The following is a 15,517-nucleotide window of genomic DNA, read 5'->3' on the forward strand; positions in this document are numbered from 1 at the left end:
AAGGGTTTTTTGTTGTTGTGGGTTTGTGGATTTGTAATTTGTTGTTGATTGTGTTGACGGAATAACGGTGGTGTACGATTTATGGCGGTGAACAAGGTGGTTGAATGTGGTTGCTTTGGTGGATTTACGGTGATGGATGGTGAATAAAGAAAAAAAGAGGGGCTTGTTATTGTGTGATAATGGTTTTGAAAGGTTTTTGAGGTGCGGTTTAGAAAGCGGGTTCGTTCCTTCGCGTGCAACGGATTTGAGTTGGCGAGTACACGGGTTCTTGCCTTGGGTTTGTGTTGAGAAAATAGTAAAAAAAACGCACATTTTGAGAGATCAAATCTTAAAATGTCTTCTAAAAGAGAGATGCTTGAGCAGAAATTCGAAGGATTCAGTTACTCATACGGCGAATCTATAGATGCAGTGATTGGCCGGTTTGTTGAATTGCTTTCTGAAATGGAGAAGGTAGAAATGGTGGTGTCTACTCGCATGAGCAACAGAAAGCTTCTGGAGGCTATAAAAGGGATTCCAGATCAGGCGAACTGTAGTTGGTTTATAAATGTTAATCAGATAATAGTGACAACCGATGGCAACTGTTACAAAATGAAGTCAAATGAGCTGATCTCACTCATCAAATCATATGACAATGCTGACAAACAGTTTACTCAAGGCAGCACATCCTCTGCAGTTTGCTCATCAACACAAAATTCAGCATTTATGTTTAACAAACCCATGGCTCAAGAAGTTACTCGTGATCGTGAAGAGATACTTTCTGTATTTTTCACTCCTGAGTGTAGAAAAAGAAATGAGGCATATCGGTTAGACAACGCTGAGCTTGTACAAGATTACAATGACATTAAAAGGAAAAATTTCACTCTAGCTAATAATGAAAAACTTTTTAAAGAGAAAATCGAAGCTCAGCGTAAAGACATCATTAAACTTAAGGATGATGTTAGTGTAAAGACAGCCCATTTCTTAGAGGCACAGGAGAAAGTATGCATCTTGACCAAAGAACTAGAAGATATCAGAGAAAGATACCAGATTAATGAACTTAACATTAAGAAATTTGATTCTTCCAGCAAACTGGTCAAGAAATTGTGTGTATCAGGACAACATACAGACATTCAAATAGATATGAGCTAATTCCAAATGACTTTCTTTCCTGGGGTCATGTACAATTTTAGTTCTGAACAGAAGGACAGCCAAGATATCCCCAGATGATTCAACAATATAAAGACCCGAAACCTCAGATGTTGGCTATCTATCAAAGCAAGATTTAAGACCATAAAATCATACGCCGTTGGTATGTTACCCACATGGTACAAAGTTCGTTATGTTTATATCACTCAGTATCTTTTATCACGTTGAGCGTCAAGCCTATCGACATATCGCAGTAGATCCTAGTCTTTTCAGCTATGGCACCTTACATGTGTTAGTCAAACCCTTTAACACGAACATTTATTTCACTTCCCATATCATGCAATTTTTCTTTTTGGCTTTTTCATTTTTCTAATGTTTTTGTATTTTTCTCATTTTCTCCCCCTAAACTCTATATATGTCTCTCTTATTGTTTTTAGGACCATAAGTCATTATCTAACATTTATTTACTTTTGTACCTGTCATTAAATGATGACTTATTGTTTTTGGGACCATAAGTCATTTTACTTTCATTCATCATCTCCTCCTCTATCATAGGTAAATAAGTATAATTGTCATTACAAGGAGGAGGAGCCTGATTAAAACTCAAACCACACCCCTTCCTTTTCTTGTATACAAGTTACTGATCACACATTCAAATAAATATTTTCTCTTTTTCTTAGTTTATAACCTTGTATATAAAGTCTCCTTTCTCTTGTAAAAGGTAAATTTGCGCAAAAATCCAAGATTTATGCACAAATTTAGGGGGAGAGAGAGACATATATAGAGTTTAGGGGGAGAAAATGAGAAAAATACAAAAACATTAGAAAAATGAAAAAGCCAAAAAGAAAAATTGCATGATATGGGAAGTGAAATAAACGTTCGTGTTAAAGGGTTTGACTAACACATGTAAGGTGCCATAGCTGAAAAGACTAGGATCTACTGTGATATGTCGATAGGCTTGACGCTCAACGTGATAAAAGATACTAAGTGATATAAACATAACGAACTTTGTACCATGTGGGTAACATACCAACGGCGTATGATTTTATGGTCTTAAATCTTGCGTTGATAGATAGCCAACATCTGAGGTTTCGGGTCTTTATATTGTTGAATCATCTGGGGATATCTTGGTTGTCCTTCTGTTCAGAACTAAAATTGTACATGACCCCAGGAAAGAAAGTCATTTGGAATTAGCTCATATCTATTTGAATGTCTGTATGTTGTCCTGATACACACAATTTTGATCTGATTCTGAAATCTTCTCTGAAAAAGTCGTGTACCTCCTCTGCTGCATCCAGATATATGCTGACCTGGAAGTGCTAGGCAACGACAGCTTCTGCTGCATCCGGATACATGCTGACCTAGCTGTACGTTGTCGCGCTATAGATCTAATACACCCAAAAGAGGCCCTCTAGTGCCCAAAAGAAACCCCAAGAAACCTATATCAAATCGAGAAAAACTCATTTGATCTGTATATTATACCATCTCTGCAAAAGATCTATTCTGTTCTTTTCTCAACCTACTCCCAGTTAAGATTTCAGAAATCTGGATTGGACTTGTGAAATATGTGGTAGGGAAGATACTTGCATGATAGAGTGTGCTGTTTATATTTCCGGGATTTGATTAGTATTTATTTGGGTGTTCATTGTTAAGAAATCAAAACATGATAAAACAGATTATATGCAGACCTAGACACAGTCAGGATATCTTAAAGGATGACGTCAGTATACTCACCTGCTACGATGAATCGTTGTGCTTACCTTGATGGCGGGGGTATGTCTTGGAATGGGACACACGGGTATAATAGTATAATATTACCTTAAGCATATCACGAAGTTGAAAATTGAAAGTTGAGCGTTAAATTTTAAGTGGACAAACATACTGGCAATCGCATAGACCAGTTTGATTAGGCCCGTGCTGAAAAGTGTTCCTTAGTCTGCTTGAGAACGAATTTTGATCCCATTGCAATTGTAATTGTATATTATGGTAGTTGTTTATATTTTGATTTTTATTTGTTTTTAGTTCTTAAAATTAAAAAATTAAAAAAAATGAAAAATTCAAAAATCCAAAAATAGAGTGCTTATTTGTTTCTTAAAATTAAAAAAATTATAACCGTTCTTGAAGATTTGACTGATCATCAAAAGTTAAAAGAATTTAAATTGTGAAATTTCATGTACCTAGTGTTCATGTGGTACTCTCCCTGTTCCATAAGAAATGTTTGCTTATAAGTTTGTGAGCATGTGTAGAACTTGATTTCAATCAAGAACAAGGGTTGATGAAGATTGAGATGCTGCTAGGTGCTGAAGAAGCCTGAAGCAGCTCAACAACAAGATGTACCTGAGTCAGAAGAACCGGATACGAGACGCCGTCTGACAATGAAAGTGCATTTGAAGAAGTACCGTGAACCTGCTTGAAAGACAAAGATTGAAGAAGAAAAGAGCTGCTGAGAATCCTCCTCTCGCATTCTTTTTGACAAGATTTTCAAGCAAATGCTGATCTAGATCCTGATATGAAGCTAACCACAAAATCTGAAGAAAGAGACCCAGTGCTGAGAGTTCAGAAGTCAAGAACTTCCACAACATCTGCAGCATAGCGACAACCATAGATTTCGTTGAAGACGTTGCTGAATTCAAGTTATGAAGACCATTTGATGGCATCAGTCTAGGGGGAGATTGTTAGGCCCTAAAGTGTGAGACTGACGCATCAAATTAATACAACGGGTTATGGTTACGAACTGTGCTTTACCGGGTTAGTTTATATTAGGTTTTGGACCTTTATAGGTCACTTGGGCCAAGCTTTAGGCCATGTGGGCCAAGCAGGCCCAAGGGGAGCCCATGTAGGGACTTGGGCTTAAGTTAGTATATAAACAAGTTTACAACTTGTTTTAGGATTGGATCTTCATAGTTACAATTTCTCTAGAGAGAGAGGGGCAGAGGATTCGATTGGTGGTGTGTCAACTTGTACCAGACATTTTGCTTTCATAGTAATAGAACGTGTGCAAGTTGGAAAGCGATTCGGTATTGTGTTCTTCGTATTTTCAGTTTCTTGTGTTTAATCTTGAATCATCTTGTGATTGGATTCCGCACTCTCACAAGATTAGGTTTGATATCATTGAAAGATCCGGTTAAACGGGACTTACAACAGGATTCCTTGACAAGTGAATGGCAGACATGTTATCACAAAAAATAACAGTGGCTTGCTCTTGTTTAAACCCCAGATCTTCCAAAACTCTTCTAATCCACATGGCTTCACATGTAGCACCACAAGCTGCAATGTATTCAGCCTCAGTACTGGACAATGCTACAGAAGTTTGTTTCTTTGAGCTCCAAGCAACATCACCTCCTCCCAGTTTGAAAAGATAAGCAGACACACTCTTTCTATCATCAACACATGCTGCCCAGTCACTATCACTGTAACCCACTAACGTGCTTTCTTCACCTTTATTATACCATATTCCATAGCCAGTAGTACCTGCCACATACCTCAGAATTCTCTTGGCAGCTCCAAGATGATTCTTTGAAGGATTTTGCATGAACCTGGAGATCATACTCACGGCATAGGCCAAATCAGGCCGTGAGTGGGTCAAGTAGATGAGTCCACCAACCATACTTCTGAAGTTTTCTTTATCAACCTTGTCAGCACCATCTTCCATATGAAGTTTTTCACTCGTATTGAGGGGAGTGACTTCTTGAATGCACTTAGTCATGCCAAACTTTTTCAACAGCATCCTTGCATAGTTTTCTTGTGACAGAAAGATCCCTGCAGTAGTTTGCTTGATCTCCAGACCAAGAAAGTGACTCATGAGGCCCATATCAGTCATTTCAAAGGCTGATTTCATCCCTTCCTTGAACTCTACTAACATTTTCTCACACGAAGCAGTGCAGATTATATCATCTACATATAGACATACATACATAATATTACATGCGTTGTCACATTTTGTGTATAGAGTTGGCTCATTATGACTTCGAACATATTCATGCTGATGAAAGTAGCCATCAATCTTGGCATACCAGGCCCTGGGTGCTTGTTTCAAGCCATACAGAGCCTTGTGCAACTTGTAGACCATATTTTCTTTGCCTGCAACAATAAACCCTTCTGGTTGTTCAACAAATATCTCTTCATTCAAATCACCATTTAAGAAGGCAGATTTTACATCCATTTGATGTATCACCCACCCTTTACATGCAGCAACACTAAGAATAATTCGAACAGTTTCAAATCTAGCCACAGGAGCAAAAGTTTCTTGAAAATCTACTCCTGGTTGTTGAGAGTAACCTTTTGCTACAAGCCTAGCCTTGTATCTCACCCCTTTACCATTTTCAGCACTTTTCACTTTGAACAGCCACTTTACTCAAACTAGATTCTTTCCAGGAGGAAGATTGACTAACTCCCATGTATTGTTTCTAACAATAGCCTGCAGTTCAGCCTCCATAGATTGTTGCCACTCTTTGTGCTTTGCAGCCTCTTCATAGTTGAATGGTTCAAAAACATTCAAAGCAAAGACACATACATTAACATCTTCTTCTCCTTCAGAGATACCTTCTCCTGTGACATAATCATTGAGCCAAGATGGAGTCTTTGTTTGTCTTCTACCGATACTGGTAGATGGTAACATGTTTGATGGTAAAGTTGATGCAGTTGACTCATCACTGGAAGTATCATGATGGGACTGGTGCAGAATTGTAGGGCTGTGAGAGTTGGATAAACTAGGTGAGTGACTAGAAATAGGTGAGGATGGAGTACTATTAGTTGGTTGCGTGTGGTTTGAGAATTCAATAGGGAAGGGATCAACAGTAACTTCCTTTTTAGGTGTACCAGCTTCAACATTTTTCCACCCAGTGTCCTCCAAAAATACAACATCTCTCTTGACAGAAAATTTCTTGGAAACCGGATTGTAAAGTCTATACCCTTTGGTTTGATCTGAGTAGCCCAGAAAAATACATCTTTCTGACTTGTCTTCCAACTTTCTCCTTAATTGAGCTGGTACAAGGCCATATGCAACACATCCAAAGATTCTTAGATGTGAAACAAATGGTTTCTTACCAGACCAAGCTTCCACAGGTGTCATGTTAACAAGGGCTTTGGTAGGAGACCTATTTAGAATATACACAGCAGTTGCAACTGCTTCAGCCCATAAGTAATTTGGTAGATCTCTTTCATGCAGCATACTCCTGACCAAATTCATTATTGTGCGATTTTTTCTTTCCACAACCCCATTGAGCTGAGGGGTATAGGCCACAGTTAGCTCTCTTTTAATGCCAGCTTGTTCACAGAATCTATTAAATTCTGAGGAACAAAACTCACCCCCACGATCAGACCTTAAAACTTTGATTTGCCTTTCACTTTCTCGTTCAATCATAGCCTTGAAATGCTTAAACTTTTCAAAGGCTTGGTTCTTGTGAGTAACAAAATAAACCCAGCACATACGAGTAAGGTCATCAATGAAAAGCAAGTAGTAAAGATTGTTACCTAGACTGGGCACTTGCATAGGGCCGCATAGATCCGTATGGATGAGATCCAATTTGGCTTTGGCACGCGTAGAAACACCATTGAAAGGAGACCTTGCATGTTTGCATGCAATACATGATTCACAAGTTGCATTGTGATTGAGCTTTGGCAGCCCTTGAACCATCTTATGATCATGCAATTGTTTTATCCCAGCAAAATGAAGGTGCCCCAGTCTGTTATGCCACTTTATGGCTTCAGCTTCATACTTTGTTGGAGTGACATCTTGCATAGTGACTAAACATGAAGTATCAACAACAAACATGTTGTGACTAGCAACAGGAGCTTGTATGACCACTTTTCCAGTGTTCTTCTTCTTCACAGTGCACCATCCATCATCAAACATCAAGGAGTATCCCTTTCTCATAAATTGTCCAACACTGAGCAAGTTATACTCAAGTGTTGGTACATAATAGACATTTTCAAGTACTTTAAAGTCAGTTTCATTTGTAAACATGATCACTGTACCTTTCCCTTCAACCTTTACAGTTTTCTTGTCCCCCAATTTTACATTCAATTTGAAAGATTCATTCATTTCTATGAAGCTATCACGGTTACCTGTCATATGGTTAGAAGCTCCAGAATCCATGAACCAAGACTTGACACGATTACCTTTGGGGCTCTCATCTGTACTGATCATAAGTAAGTGTTGATCATCAGTATCAACTGGTTCCTCCCTTGTATCTTCTTGTGCTACATTGGCCTGGGGTTCATCATGGTTGTACCAACAGTCCTTTTTCAAGTGACCAAATTTTTTGCACACGTAGCACTGAGGGACCCTGCTTCTATCGAGGTTACCCCTTCCTCGTCCAGCACCTCTACCTCTTGGGGAGCCACGACCACGACCTCTCCAAGTAGAATTTTTGCTCACATCTTGCAACGCTGCCAAGGCTTGTTCATCAACCTTCTCGCTTGTTTTAGGTGCCTTTTCAATTTTTGATCTGAAATTAATCCTTTCTTCCTGAGATTGTAAGAGTCCCATGAGCTTTACAGGTGTCATCTCGGCCAGATTGAATGTTACATCTATTGAAGGAATAACATAATCAAATCTGGGGGAGAGACTCCTCAAGATCTTCTCCACAATCTTCTGATCTCCCAATTCTTCACCATACGAACGTTGTTGTCCAACGTTGTCCATTACTCTTGAAAAATAGTCTCCAACCACCTCTTCATCTTTCATACTCAGATTCTCGAACATTCGTCTTAATCCTTGAAGTTTCACAGATCTCACCTGGGAGTCACCTTGGAATTCAACTTGGAGGATATCCCAGGTATCTTTAGAGGTCTCGGCTGCTGCAATTCTTGAGAAGAGGTTGTCATGAACTCCTTGTTGAATGATTGTCATGGCTTGTGCGTCCTTCTTTTTAGTTTCTCTGATGTTATCAGCACCATTCGCCACAGCAGTAACTCCCAAATACACGACATCCCATAGTTCCTTAGACCTGAGAATGGTTTTCATACGAAGGCTCCAGTGCTCATATCCATCTCCTTTAAACACAGGAATGGTTAGAGCACCAGAAGTAGCAGATGTGTTTGATGATTCGGCCATATGTGTTGGAATGGAGAGCAAGAAAAAGGGTTATGGAGCAACCTGGCTCTGATACCACAATGATGGTATTTAGAGCACAGAACAAACAAACAAATAGATCAAAAGCTTTGCAGAAGGTTTTATTATTCAAAGGATTTTTCGATGATCTTGCAGTACATGGACTCTACAATTTATAACCCAACAAATACTGAAAAAGCTCAACAACCTAGGGAAACGGTAACCATAGACTATGACTCAGCAACCAATAGACTCGGTATCGATCAACAACTTGACCGTTACTATTATTTGCAGAAATAAGAAATGTTAAATAAAATAAAAACTGAGTCCACGTGCATGTATGCAAAGCTTCTAAAACAAGAGCATGGATCATCATTCTTCAACAGATGCAAACTACAATGATTGGTCGCAAGAAATAATGAACTTCTTGTTTGCCAAAAACAAAATCGGTTTCATCAATGGAACCATTAAGAGACCGGAACCTGATTCGAGCGATTTCATGGCTTGGATGAGATGTGATGCAATGATTAAAGGGTGGTTAAACACCGCTATGGAGAAAGAGATTCGAACTAGCGTCAAATATGCCGTCACGAATCAAGAAATGTGGGCGGATCAGAAAGAACGTTTCGGGAAAGAAAGTGGTCCGAGAGCGTATGAGTTGAAGCAATCGCTTAGTACTATTAAGCAAGAAGGTATGTCCGTGTCTGCGTACTACACAAAATTGCGTGGCTTGTGGGATGAATTACAGTCTGTTTTTTCCCGTACCAGTTTGCAATTCTAATAAATGCACTTGTAATATTGGGAAGAAACTAATTGAACTCAAGGAAAAAGAGAAATTGTATGAGTTTTTGCTAGGTTTGGATTCTCAGTTCGGGACCATACGGACTCAAATTCTGGCTATGCAACCAACACCCAGCCTTGGAGCCGTATACCATCTTGTTGTTGTTGCCGAATACGATTTGTTAAAAAGGATAGTTCTAAACGCAATGTTGGTGAACCGGTTGATCATTGTGATTTTTGTGGCAAAAACGGTCACAACAAGGGTGGTTGTTTTAAGCGAATTGGTTATCCGGAGTGGTGGCCGGGCAAGGGAAAATCAACCTAACCAAAGGCAGCCTGTGTTGAAAATGAAACAAGTCCCATACCAGGACTAAATGAAGAGCAATACCAACAGTTTATTGATTTCTTTGGAAGCAAAGGACAAAACACCAAAGAGGCACCAGTAGCCAACCTTGCAGGTAAAGTTAGCCAACCTTGCAGGTAAAGTTGATAAGGAGGGTAAGTGGATCATTGACTCGGGTGCCACCGAGCATTTCATTTATGATAACTCTTTTCTAAAAAATATAACAAAGAAAAAACATGAATTCCCTGTCACGATACCTAATGGTGCAACAATACCTGTTGAGGGTTGATGTGCGTGAAGTGTGTTATATTTTTTATGTATATTTAAGCCCCTTTTTACACTTTTAGCCAAGTTTTAAATTTATAAAACACGATATTTACTAACACTAAACACACATATGGGCAAGTGCACCCATCGTGGACGTAGTATAGTGTTGGTACGATACCGAGGTCGTCCAAGGACACAAGAGCTTTTAATACCGGTTTATCCTCAACGTCTAATCAAATCAAAAGGTTAGAAAAATGTTTTAACTAAGAAAATAAAAACTAACTAAATGCTGAAAATAAAAATAAAATAAAAACAGATAGACAAGATGAATCACTTGGATCCGACACTTGTATTAGTATAACCTTTGATTATTTTCGCACTTTTGCACTTGTTTAAGAGATTATCTTAGTTATTGTAGTAGGCCCCTCTTTTGAAGGCGACGTTACCCTCAACCCAGTAGTTTGAGTCAGCAAGGATACAATCCTAAAGGGTCGGATTATTGAAAGATAATGAATTAAGTTATTAATGCAAATTGTGGTAGGCCCCGCTTCTGGCGGTGACGTTACCCTCGGCTAAGTAGTCTGAGTCAGCAGGGATACAGTCCTAAATAGCCGGGTTATAGTATTAATAGTAGTTAACTTATGAGGGGATCAAAGAGTTTGGATCCCCGCCATCCAATACCTATGGGCATTGAAGGAGATCCTACTAAATTTGACCCAGGTCCCAAGCAGGACCTCTAAACGCTGAACAAGGGCAAGACCCTTACCAAACCGTTCCCTTAACCCCCGACCAGGTAGCCAACATACCTCCATATAGACCGTGGAGATATGAATGGTGAAAATCTTTTATTTTATATAGACAGTAAAATAATGCCAAGACACCACGGACAAACGATAAGGAAAGATCAACTTCAACATAAGTAACTAGTTATTAAAGTCATTAATACAAAACCAAATAAAAAGTGCAAAAGATTAAAAATAAAAAGTATTATACTAAACACTTGTCTTCACCAAGTGATGTAAGAGACTTAGGCAAACATGGCCTTGATTGTCAAGAACTCTTACGATCAATCTTGGATCCCGAGACGACTCACACACTCTACGATGGACAATGGATGATGGTGGTGGATGATGGTGTTATGGTGGTGGTGGGTGGTGGATGAAGTGTGAGAGAGGTGGTGTGCCAAGGGATGAGAGAGAATGAAGCCAAGCTCCTCTATTTATAGGCTGAACAGAAGGCTGGACACGGCCCCGTGTCCGCTGGACACGGCCCCGTGCCCGTCTGACATTCTCTCACTTCATTAATTGTAATTGCGAATTACAATTAATGCGCCTGCTGTACTTTCACCACGCCCCCGTGCTCGCTGGACACGGCCCCGTGGTGGGCAATGGAAGCTTCTACTGGTTTGTCTTTTCTGCTGCTTCCTGGGCACGCCCCCGTGTTCGCTGGACACGGGGCGTGTTCAGACTCTGTTTCTTCTCCTTTGCCTTGGGAGGTGCCGTTGAGGGTCCGGGCAGTCCACTTTTGTTCCTTTTCTTGTATTTATGGTAGAATTAGCTGTTTTTTTGCTTCTTTTGTGATTTTGAGCTCATTTCATCCTGAAAATACAAAAGGAAGACAAAAACACTCTTTTTCCAACATTAGTACTTAAAAAGGGTTAGTTTTATGCCTTAATTGATGTGATTTATATGTTGCATTTTACACACATCAAATACCCCCACACTTGAACTTTTGCTTGTCCTCAAGCAAAACTCTTTAAATGTGGCTTACACTCCCAAATGGAATAGGTAGAAGAGAAGTTTTTTTAGCTTGTCCTAGAGTGTCGGGAATCCAAGGTTTGTATAGGTTTTATTTTTATTTATTTACAATCCTATTCGTTATGATTTATTTTGAACTTTTCATAAGATGAATTACTTATTTGGGCATAGCATGCCTTATTAAAATTCCATTTATATACAAGTTCACATACCTCACGGGAGATCACTCAACACTCGGCCGAAGGTGTATATTTTAGTGAATCACTCGAGAGCGGCACGGAACTTACGTCTTCCATAGGCTTGCCAAGCAATCAATCCTCCTCCTTTTTAACTTTTTACCTTTGTAAATATCAAGAGGACTTTTGGGGTGAAGGCTTGGGTTTAAAGGTGGGTGGTTGGTTAGTGGTTAGTAAAAAGGGCGAAAATCGTAACAAGCGTCGGTTTTCGTGAAGTACCTTGTTTTTAGTGACTTTTTATTTTGAAGTATTTCTCCAAACAAGCTTTTTTAGCTTTTGTTTGTTTTTGACTTCATCATCATCATTTTTTTTTGATCGTCACATAAAAAGGTGAGTTTACGAAAAAGCGAACTTGTTACTAAAATAAAAAAAAAAATTAAAAAGGTTTTTGATGGGTAAAAAGGGTTTTGGGGTAATGAAATGAAAGGTTTAGGCTCAAAGGGGCTATCTAGGGGGATTTTGGGTAGGTAAAAAAAATGAAAAATAATGGTTTTGAAAGAAAAATGGTTAGTCCTAATGCCTCCATCATTTACTTACTTGGGTTTAAGTTGGTAAGGACCGGGAATGTATCGTCGTGGCAAGTTCTAGATTTGTAAAGACCGAGCGGCTATTCACACAAGAAACGAAAAATGAGCATTTAATCTAAATATGTGTATTTTTATGCTCAATAAAGGCTCAAAACTCACTTTTGTGGGAATGGGTTTTTAATGTGACCAAGCATATATAATCGAATTTTTTAACTAGACTTGTTATACCGTTTCATAATTTTCTTATGTTGGTTCTTTTTTTATCACGACGCTATCGGTTGTAAACTTGTAAAAATATAACCTTTTTAGAACTTGTTATCCCCAACTTAAACTAAGACAAGTAAATAATAAAAAAAATGAAAAAGTTTTTGAAAAAAATTTGGGGTGTTTAGCGGTTCCAATAGAGTTTTGTGTAATGCTTGTGTTTAGGATTTTGCAAAATTTCAAGGTTTTAGCATCCCCCCACACTTAAATTACACATTGTCCTCAATGTGTCCAAAAATAAAGTTTTTGGTTGATTAGAATGTATAAAAGTGTGTTAAAAAACAAAGATTTATGTTACTGGCATCCTGGACACGGCCCCATGTTGACCGGGCACGGCCCTGTGGTCAAGTGCCAGTAACAAAAATTACAGAATTAAAACAGAAGCCTGGACACGGGGGCGTGTCCGCTGAACACGGCCCGTGTCCAGTTACCTGAACTGGGTGATTTTCTGTAGGGGCTCAGCACGAGGCCGTGTTGGTTGGGCACGGCCCGTGTTGAGCCTTCTGTGATGGAGATTTTCGTCGGGTTGCTCTGTTCTTCGTGCATGGTTCCATTTTTCTCGTTCCCTTTTTCATCCATTACCACCATGAGTGTGTTTTATTCTGCAAAAACTAAAAGATTAAACTAAACTAAGGATAGATCCGCGGAATGCCTCCGTGGTGCGCCACGTTTATAAGGGTCCTTGGCTAGACCCGATTCCCGGTTATATATCTTCTGAGTGGAGTGCCTTGCTTCCCAAGTTACACCGTCGGAGAGCGGCATCCAAGCTTGAATCAATAACCTTCATGTAATTGACTGGGTCGTCGTCCTCTATTCTCTTCCCAACTCCGAACTTCACCTCATCGTCCCCATACCTCAAAGTTAGTGTCCCGTCATTCATGTCTACCACTGCTTGTGCTGTGGCAAGGAAGGGTCTCCCTAGTATAAGGGGGACCTCGGTGTCTTCCTCCATGTCGAGTATGACAAAGTCAACTGGATAAACGAATCTGCTTACCCTTACCAAGACATTCTCGATGACACCTTGTGGGAACTTGACTGATCGATCAGCGAGTTGTATGCTTATTTTTGTAGGGCTCGTGGTTCCCAAGCCAAGCCTTTTGAACATCGATGAGGGCATGAGGTAAATGCTAGCCCCTAAGTCGGCCAAGGCATTGCGAACGGGTGATTCCCCTATTGAGCATGGAATCGTGAAACTTCCGGGATCGATTTTCTTTTGGGATAGTTTATTGAGTACGAGGGCAGAGCATTCTTCGCTTAAATTAACTAATTGCAAATTTTCAATTTTCTTTTTATGTGTAAGGAAGTCCCTCATAAATTTAGAGTATTTGGGCATTTGGGTTAGGACTTCGATAAAAGGAATATTGACATGCAATTGTTTTAACAGACTTTCGAATTTTGCGAACTGCTCATTGGTCTTTTGACGAATTAACCTACCGGGGTACGGAACTCGAGGAGCCTTGGTAGGCTCTGGTGATGGGGGAGAGTTCTTTTCCTGCAGATGTGTTGGCATTGTTTCTTCCGTAGGTGGAGGTACTTCTGCAGGCCCTACGGTGCGGTTTCGTAGTGTGATGAGGTGAACTTGCGCCTTTGGGTTTGTTTCGGTATTGCTAGGTAACGCGCCTTGTGGTCTCTCGGAAAAATTTTGTGCTAGTTGATTTATTTGTTTTTCTATGTTTTGAATGCTAGCTTGTTGATTCCTAAAATTAGATTCTAATTGTAGAAATCTTTCTGAGTTTTTCTTATCAGTGTCAGAGACGAGGCGAGATATAGTATCTTCGAGCCTTTCTCGTCCACCTTGTTGTTGAGTGAAATTTTGTGACTCATTTCTTGATTGCTGAAAGTTTGTTCGTTGGGTTTGTTGGTTACTACTATTGTCGGTTTCCCTCCAACCAAGGTTTGGGTGGTTTCGCCATCCTTGGTTGTAAGTTCCCGTTGGAGGACCCGACGGCCTAGGTCTATTATCAATGTAGTTTACCATTTCTTGTTGATCGTCCATTTCTTTCATGCAACTCCAATTTTCATGTGACCCACCACACCCTTCACAAGCCATAACCGAGACTGTTTTTGTCATTTCTAATTTTTTTATTTTTGAAGAAAGGGCCTCGATTTGGGCTTGTAAAGAGGTGCTTTCGTCGACCTTATGGGCGCCCGGGGCGATAGACTTATTTCCCCGGGGAGTGTGCCATTGAAAATTGGTTTGAGCAATTTCCTCAATCTGATTATATATTTCGTGTGGGCGTCGATTACCTAAAAGTCCCCCGGAGCTAGAATCAAGAGTCTGCCTAGTGTGTGGCAACAATCCATTGTAGAAAGTGGATACTTGTTGCCATATTGCGAGGCCGTGATGGGGACACTTGCGTAATAGCTCCTTGAACCTTTCCCAAGTTTCATATAAGTATTCCCCGTCCTCTTGTGAGTATGTATTAATTTCAGCCATTAATTTAGCAGTTTTAGAAGGAGGGAAATACTTATATAGAAACTTTTGGGCTAGTTCATCCCAGGTGTTTACCGATCCAGCTGGGAGGGTGTTGAGCCAAGCTTTCGCTCGGTCTTTTAGTGAGAATGGAAACATACGGAGGCGGATGGCGTCGTTTGATGCTCCATTGATCCGAAAGGTATCACATATTTCTAAGAAATTAGTTATATGTAGATGAGGATCCTCGTCCGCAAGCCCGTGGAAGGTTGCGGAGTTTTGGAGCATTTGTATCAAATGCGGTCGAAGTTCGAAGTTATTGGCTTCGACATTCGGAGCATTGATAGCGGCGCCTAGATTACCTACGGTGGGCCGTAGATAATCCATAAGGGTACGTTGGTCCGCCATTGGGGGTGGATCACCCGAAACCTTCTCTTGGTCTTTGGCTTTTAACCTTTTTCTGAGAAAGCGTTCGGGTTCTTCTAGCGGTTCCTTTATGTCTTTATTGGAACTGGAGCTCATACACTACGCGAGGATGGCGTCGGGTTCCAAGTCCTGCAATAAAAACAGAAAAGAATGTCAGTCAGAAGGTTCACCACGGCCCCGTGTTGAGCGAACACGGCCCCGTGGTCGGAATTACAGTGATTGTTTTTCAGATCCCAGTTACTGGAAGTTGGACACGGCCCCGTGTTGCACCGGCACGGCCCCGTGGTCAGCCTTCTGTAACTTGAAAAATAAAAACTGCCAGTAA

At 40.1% G+C, this 15,517-nt stretch overlaps 1 non-coding gene across 1 annotated transcript; it reads left to right on the forward strand.

Annotated features, from left to right (window-relative positions):
- The first annotated feature begins 14,689 nt into the window (after positions 1-14,689).
- LOC118482485 lies at positions 14,690-14,796 on the forward strand. The gene has a single exon (XR_004868519.1). It is a non-coding gene; the product is annotated as a small nucleolar RNA R71 (small nucleolar RNA).
- The last annotated feature ends 721 nt before the right edge of the window (positions 14,797-15,517 follow it).

Source organism: Helianthus annuus, chromosome 9, assembly GCF_002127325.2.
Source record: "Helianthus annuus cultivar XRQ/B chromosome 9, HanXRQr2.0-SUNRISE, whole genome shotgun sequence".
Classification (NCBI taxonomy): Eukaryota; Viridiplantae; Streptophyta; class Magnoliopsida; order Asterales; family Asteraceae; genus Helianthus; species Helianthus annuus.